This window comes from Rattus rattus, chromosome 9 (assembly GCF_011064425.1).
Source record: "Rattus rattus isolate New Zealand chromosome 9, Rrattus_CSIRO_v1, whole genome shotgun sequence".
Lineage (NCBI taxonomy): Eukaryota > Metazoa > Chordata > Mammalia > Rodentia > Muridae > Rattus > Rattus rattus.
Genome location: NC_046162.1, coordinates 84197222 through 84205045, shown reverse-complemented (window position 1 = coordinate 84205045; position 7824 = coordinate 84197222).

Genomic DNA, 7824 nt, shown 5'->3' with positions numbered 1-7824 from the left:
TTTTTTATTTGTTTATATATTTATTGAGACTGGGTTTCTCTGTGAAGCCCTGACTGTCCTGGAACTCACTTTGTAAACCATGCTGCCCCCCAAAACACAGAGATCCACCTACCTCTGCCTCCTGTGCGCTGGGATCAAAGATGTGTGTCACCATGACTGTTTTGTTTGTTTTTTTGTTTTTGGTTTTTTTGTTTTTTTGTTTTTTTTTTTTTTTGAGATAGGGTTTCTCTGTGTAGTTTTAGGAACATGGTCTATAGACCAGGCTAGCCTCAAACTAAGAACTTAAGAGATCTACCAGTCTCTGCCTCTTGAGTGCTGGGATTGAAGGAGTGCACCACCATCACTCCGTAAGACTACTAGGTTTTGAGCTGCTATAGAAGGAAGTTTATGTGCTTTATGGCCGACCTGAATTATATTGATTTATGTGCCTGCTCGTGTGAGTGTGTGTACACCTGTGGGCATGCCTGGGCTACACTGTGGATTAGGAGGAGTTCAGAGGACAGCTCGCACAGTCAGCTCATAAGGCAGTGGAGGCACCTTTACCACAGAGGCAGAGAGGCAGAGGCAGGAGGATTGCTGTGAGTTCCAGAACAGCCAGGAACACAGAGAAACCCTGTCTCGAAAAACAAAACAAAACAAAAAACAAAGCAGCGGGACTAACAAAGGGAGACACAGAAATCACAGCTGCATAAACATGACAGTAACTCGAGGGCAACAGTGATTGACAAATACAAGGGCAAAATGGAAGCCCTGGCCACTTCTGCCCAGTCTACCGTGGAGAACGGCAGTTCCCAGCCTCACCGCTTTCTCTCCATATGGAAATGATCACCGTTTTTTGCTGTTTTTCTTATCAACTGTTGCCATGGTTTAAAATACTGGACCATATCTTATTTCGAAAGAATGTAGACAGTGGTCTCTTCATCCGCTGGAAGGCACGCCCCCTGGCTGCAGTTCCTTCAGTATACTTGAGAAATCATTACATTCTCACAAGACAAAGCTGTTTAGCTCTGGACACATCCATGGCCTCAACTTCGCAGATGAAACCACGGTAGACCCGTGGCCGCATGACCTCACTGTGGCTTAGCTGACTCAGGAGACGAGGCAGAAGTCACTTGACATTTGAGACAGGAATTCATGAGGTACAAATGGGGTGAAGGTATTTTTATTTGAAAGCCATGTAATCAACAGCAGGTGAATATCTGAAACTCCAACAAGCACTCAGGCCACATCCCTGCGTGTGACCTTTTTTCCCCCAAGGACTCCTTTAGTTGACATATGTGGAGACCAACATATCTGAAGCTTGTTTTAAACATTTACATGGAAAATAGTGTTTTAAGAACTTTTATGACTTTTTTTTAATTAGAGTTGCAGTTTTAACACAAACTAACACTGCAGGCTAGAGGTGGAGCCAAGTGCTTATACCTTCGGCTGTGGGAGAGGAGTTGAGCCCTGGACTGAAGTCAGCCCTGGCGATATTGAGATGCACTGAGACGCCCGTGCCCTCATCAAACCAAACCAACACGATACACAGGAAGCTCAACTCAAAGCTTCGGAATTTAGGATGAGAAATGTACCAACCAGGCAGAAAACAGAGGCCTAAACTCCTGGGTAGACACAGAAAACATTTGAAATGCAATTTTGAAGCCAAGCGTGGCGGCACACACCTGTGATCTCCAGCCTTGAGGAGGCGCGGGCGGGTGGGCCAGCCTGGACCGCAAGAACCGCTCATTAACTCGGGCTGCGGATGCACCACCCTACGGGCAGGGGGTGTGGTGTGGGCAGATTGGTCGGCAGGACTTTTCACTTCCTTTCTCTATTTGCCCTCGTCCCGAGAGCCTTTTCCTTTAAACTCTTCCCACCCTGCACCCTGCCCCTTCCAGCCTTGGACTCCCCGTCCCCGCAGCCATGGCCGTTCCATCATTTGTAAAGTCTTTCATTTCCCCCACCACTCAGACTCCCTGCCCTCAGCCAGTTCATTCACTCATTCCGTGTTGATGCTCGGTAGGCATCCAGCGAGGAGTTATGGATGCTGGATCAGTCCTGCAGGGGGATGCTTACAATGCAGGGTTTCCTTGGTCGTATGAAGCTATGATTCTGGCTTCCTAATTAAGGCCTTTGACTGTTTATATACACAACCCCACCCCCACCCCACCCCCATTAAATGGGAAAGAATGTCATTCCAGAAAGAACAGTAGGGATTGCTGGTCTGGGCTTTGAATGTTGCAATGTCTGCTCTGGCCCGGGACGGCTTTGCAGCACGCATACCAACGATTCCTCTTCTGACCACCATGTTTATCACTCGCTGAGATTCTCGTCCAGCGTTTTGTTTTAAAACATGCTCCATATGTCTCTCTCCCACTCTTCCTCCCCAGGAGTCCACGTTTGGCAATACACCCTCTCTTCTTCTGCCATCTTCTTACCAAATATGGTTTTATCAGCCGTCTTGTCATTTTTTAAGACTAACTTAAAAGGCACCTTCATCCCCCATCAATCAATAATTTTTGGGGGTGATGTTTAGGAATGTGAATGGCAAAAAAAAAAAAGTTTAAATTTTTATTTAATAATTTCCTGCTCCAAAACCCTGAAATGTCTTGGAAGACGCGAGGTTAGCTTTAGTAACAGATAACTCCACTTCCACAAGCAGGAATGCTTGCACAAGAAGGGAAAACTATACAGATGTTTCTAGTTTCTGGGAAACTGTCAGTTCAACGCGTAAGAAAATGGGGAATTCAAGCTATGGAAACAGAGAGAGAGAGAGAGAGAGAGAGAGAGAGAGAGAGAGAGAGAGAGAGAGAGAGAGGAGAGAGAGACACAGAGAGAGAGAAACAGAGACAGACAGAGAGAGACAGAGAGACAGAGAGGCAGAGAGAGAGAGGAGAGAGAGACAGAGAGAGAGAGAGAGAGAGAGAGAGAGAGAGAGAGAGAGAGAGAGAGAGAGAGAGAGAGAGAGAGAGAGAGAGAGGAGAGAGGGGTAATGCCTCTCCCTGCCCCCACACCAAACATAGGGCTTCAGCATTTCAAAAATAATTTGCTTTTTGTTTTGTTTTTCAGACAGGGCCCTACTAAGTAGCCATGGCTGGCCTCAAAAAATTACCAACATCCACCTGCCTCTGCTTCCCGAGTGCTGGGACCTAAAGTGTGTACCACTACTCTGCCTGGTTTTGAATTAGGCTTTAACCTAGTGGCAAATTCTATGACTAGGTTATAAGAATTTAAAAGAAAGAGCCTCAGGAGAGTGGGGACAGGAACATGGAGAAGGAAGAGGACACCCGGGCTCTACAGTCAAGACTCTAAACAAGTCTAAAACAGAGCGAGGGGGCTGGAGAGCCAGAGATGGCTCAGCAGAGGCTGCTCCTCCACAGGTCCTGAAGTGAATTCCCAGCAACCACGAGGTGGCTCACAACCATCTGTAATGAGACCCGATCACCTCTTCTGGCGTGTCTGAGGACAGCTACAGTGTACTCATATAAATAAAATAAATCTTAAAACAAAATAAAACAGAAGCCAAGAAATGGCTTTAAAATATTTTAAAGATTCAGATGACGTATCCACTTAGCGTGTATGCTGCTGTGTCACAGTTTCTCTCCTCCAGTGAAGTCATTGTAGCTGATGTTTCTATGGCTTCTTGTTCTACTTGGATTTAAGTATTGAAGTGGTACACAAAAATTCAAAGATTCTGTATCCATGTCGTCCAAAGACAGGACTGTTGGCCACAGGTGGTTAGTGCTATGAACGCAGAACGCACAGCAGACTTTCAAGACAATGTGGCAATGGTAATGTAGCTCAGTGGCTAGTGTCTACAAGGCCCAGGACTTGATCCCCAGAGGTACAAGGCAAAAAGACTACATGAATAAAATGTAGCCCTGGCTACATCCTAGAACTCACTCTGTAGACCAAGCTGGCCTCAAACTCAGAGATCCACCTGCCTCTGCTTCCCAAGTGCTGGAATTAAAGGTTGATTATTAATCGTTTAATTATTGTGACTATATAGATAGTAGGCTAGTAATATTAACTTTGTCCATTTCTCCTTAAAATTTAAATTAGATATACGCTTCTGAATTAGATTTTACATGAGATACGTGGGAAATAGTTGTTCTAGAGCAAAGTCCTGGGAATTGTTACGTGTGAACAAACCTTCGTTACTAGGTGAGAGGTTACGGGCTGTGGTGGCACACTCTTTAACCACAGCACTCGGGAGGCAGAGGCAAGCCACCCACATCTACAGAAAAGCTCCAGATAGCCAGCCCACAGAGAAACCCTGTTTCAAAAAAAAATTAAAAATTAAAAAAAGGCATAAGACAATATATGGAAATTTCATTTTTGGGTAAAAAAGGCCATTATTTCGACTGGACTTAGGAGATCCGTATGAAAGGGCAGAATGTGAGCTGTGCCCAGCTGAAACCCACAGCGCACCTGTGAGGAAAGGCTGCGTGCTGAGAGGGTATTACAGAAATGAGTCTAACCCGGCCCCTGCCAGGAAGAGGTTCACCACTTGGTACACTCTGTGCTGCCAAGCTTGTGCCTGCCCCACAAGAGACGCCACGTTTACTAAACAGATGGACTTAGGTCACCAGCATCAGAAGAAAGGTACAGTTGTCAAATGACTGGGACACGGTGGAACCTGTTACGGTCCTCAGGATTGGCAGCAAGTGCCCCAACTGTCGAGCTCTCTCCAGCCTCACGAAGAACTAAAGAGCATTCTCAGTTGGGGCTGCACGTTGCTAGTCCAGCACTCGGGAAGTGAAGGCAGGGCAATCAGAAGTTCAAGACCAGCCTCAGCTACAGAGCGAGATCAGGTTCAGCCTGTGCTATGTGAATTCCTATGTTAAATAACAAATCAGAACAAAACAAAACCCCGTGGCTGAAAATGTGGATAAAATGGTGGAGCGCGTGCCTTCCATGCTTGAAAACCTAGGTTCAATACCCAAACAGCACATAAAGCAGGCACAGGAGTTTACACCTGCGTCCCAGCACTCTGGAGGCAGAGGCAGGAGGATCAAAAGTTCAGGGTCATCTTGGCTACATAGAGAATTCCAGCCCAGGCTGGGACATGAGATCATATCTGAAAACCCAAACAGAGTAATGCATTTCAGCAGGTAAGGTCATGCTGCCAAGCCTTAACACCCGAGTTCCGTCCCCTCAACCTACATGGTGGAAGAAAAGAAATGAACCCTGTGAACTGTCCCTTGACCTCCACGCTTATATAAGTAAGTAATTTAAGAACTGGAGGGCTAGAGAGAAAGGTCAGCGGTTGAAAGCACTGGCCCTTCCCAGGGGCCCTCACATTCTTAAGCATTTACACAGCAGCTCAGTCATCTGTAACTCTAGTCCCAGGGCATCGGAGACGCTGGCCTCTGAGGGCTCAGACAACAGGCAGGCAAAACACTCATAAGTAATTTTTAAAAATTAAAAAAAAATTCAAACAAAAATTAATGATGTTTCTGGAGCCATTTTATGCATATATGCACACATGTATGCATGTACACATACGCACATATGCAATTGACATATGTACACACACACACATATGCAAATGAAGACCTGTTTAAAACCATGGGAAATTCAGCCAGGAGTGGCAGCACACACCTTTAACCCCAGCACTCTGAAAGTAGAGAAAAGCACATCTGAGTTTGTGGCCAGCCTTCTCTACACAGGGAGCCCCAGGCAAGCCAAGGTACATGCTGATACCATCTCAAAAGTAATGATAAAAAGACAAGACAGAAACAAGGAAGGAACACTCCTGAAGACGATGAGACAGGTCACACAGAGCCTGCCCCTTGCTCAGGTCCCAAGAGCAAGAAACTGAGAGTCAGGAGTGTGTGTGTGTTGGGAACCGAACCCAGAACGTCATGCACAGTAAGCAAGCATTCACCACCTAGTAACACTCCCAGTCCTATCAGAACACTGACATTGGGTTTCATGAGCCCATTACTGTTATACCTTTTACTCTCTCACACACGCATACAAACAGAAAGCCCCCAAGGCCTCAAATTCCAGAAAAATATAATACAAGGACTGAGGAGAAGTCGCAGGTGCAGGCTTGCTTAGCCTGTGCCAGGTCCTGGGTTTGTTTCTTGTGTGTGTGTGTGTGTGTGTGTGTGTGTGTGTGTGTGTGTGTGTGTGTGCACATGCGTGTGTGCAGGCTAGAGATCAATACTGCGTACTTTTAGACATCTATTTTTTTTAATTTCATTTATTTACTTATGCGGCTGTTTGTGTGTGGAAGCCAGAGAGTTGGTTCTTTCCGTCCAGCATGTAGGGCAGGCCCTGGGGATTGAACCCAGGTCATCAGACTTGTACAGCAAATGCCTTTCCTCACTGAGCCCTTCTCCCTCCCCTTGGACTTTTGTTTGGAGACAAAGGGGCACCATTACCCCCAGCTTTTTTTTGTTTTGTTTTTTGTTTTTGTTTTTTTTAAGGCAGAGTGTTGGCTGCAGAGGTGGCTCGGCAGTTAAGAGCACTGGCTGCTCTTCCAGTGGACTGGAGTTGAAGTCCCAGCAACCACATGGAGGCTCAGTCTTCTATAGCCCCAGTGCCAGGGGACCTAATGCCGTCTTCTGGCCTCCTTGGCATCAGGCACACACATGGTGCAATGACACAGGTGGGGACAAACATAAAGCGCTTTTATCAACTGAGCCCTCTGGGATCACAAGTGTTTGTTACCCTGTCTAGTTTATGTGCTGTTAGGGAAACCAGGGCTTCCTGCTTGTTTGGCAAACACTCTTTAACAATTGAGCTCTATCCCTACCCCGTCCCCTTGTTTGTTCTTGAGACGAAGTCCTACTGTGTAGCTCTGAACTGCTATGTAAACCAGGCTGGCTTCAAACTCACAATGATCCACCTACTTCTGCCCCTTGTGCTGGAATCAAAGACGTGTGTGTACCGCCGCCATGCCTGACATCTTCTGCTCTATTGCCCAGACTGGCCTTGAACTCCTAGCTCAAGACAGGCCCTTTTCTGTCTCAGCTTCTCAAGACTTCAGACACTCAAGGCTGTGGCTAAGGGAAATAATTTATTTAAGGATGTTAACACCCACATGGAAACAGTCTAAAGAATGGGGACTGAAGTCTAGTGAGTCAGGCGCTGTAACAAAGGGTAGAAGGAGTTAATAGGGAACTTTTTTATTTCCTTCTGCAGGGACTAGGAAATCCCTCCCCCTGGCTCCCACACACACACAAGGTCTCATGCATTCCAGGGTCGTCCTTGACTTCCTATGCAGCTAAAGACAACCTTGAACTTATTTACCCAGGTGAGGGGTGTTGAGGCACCTGATAAGTGCACAGACACCCGTGGAGACCAGAAGCGTATATGGGATCCCCTGGAACTGGGATGCTGTCACCCCAAGTCTGGGTCCTCTGAGAGAGCAGCAGTATTAACTGCTGAGCCACCCCTCCCTAGGTGTGGCCCGGAGTGTGATCGTCTCCTCTGTTGGGATCATTGGCTCGCACCACCATGCCCTGCTTATGCAGTGCAGGGCAACAGGCCCAGGGCTTCATGTCAGGCAAGCTCTCTGCCACGTAAGCTACATCCCCTCTATGGGTTCTTTGTACAAGTGTTTTGCTTGCGTGTGTGTACTATGTGCGCCATGTAAGTGCCCAGTGTCCGCAGAAGCCTGAGGGCACTGGGTCCTTTGGAAGAACAGCAGGTACTCTTAGCAGTAGAGCCGTCTCACCATCTCTTTGAAGCACTCAAACGCAGAGAATTGAATTGATTGCTACACTCTTTTTATTTTATTTTATTCTATGTGTATGAGTTACACTGTAGCTGTCTTCACATACACCTGAACAGGGCATTGGATTCCATTACAGATGGTTGTGAGCCACC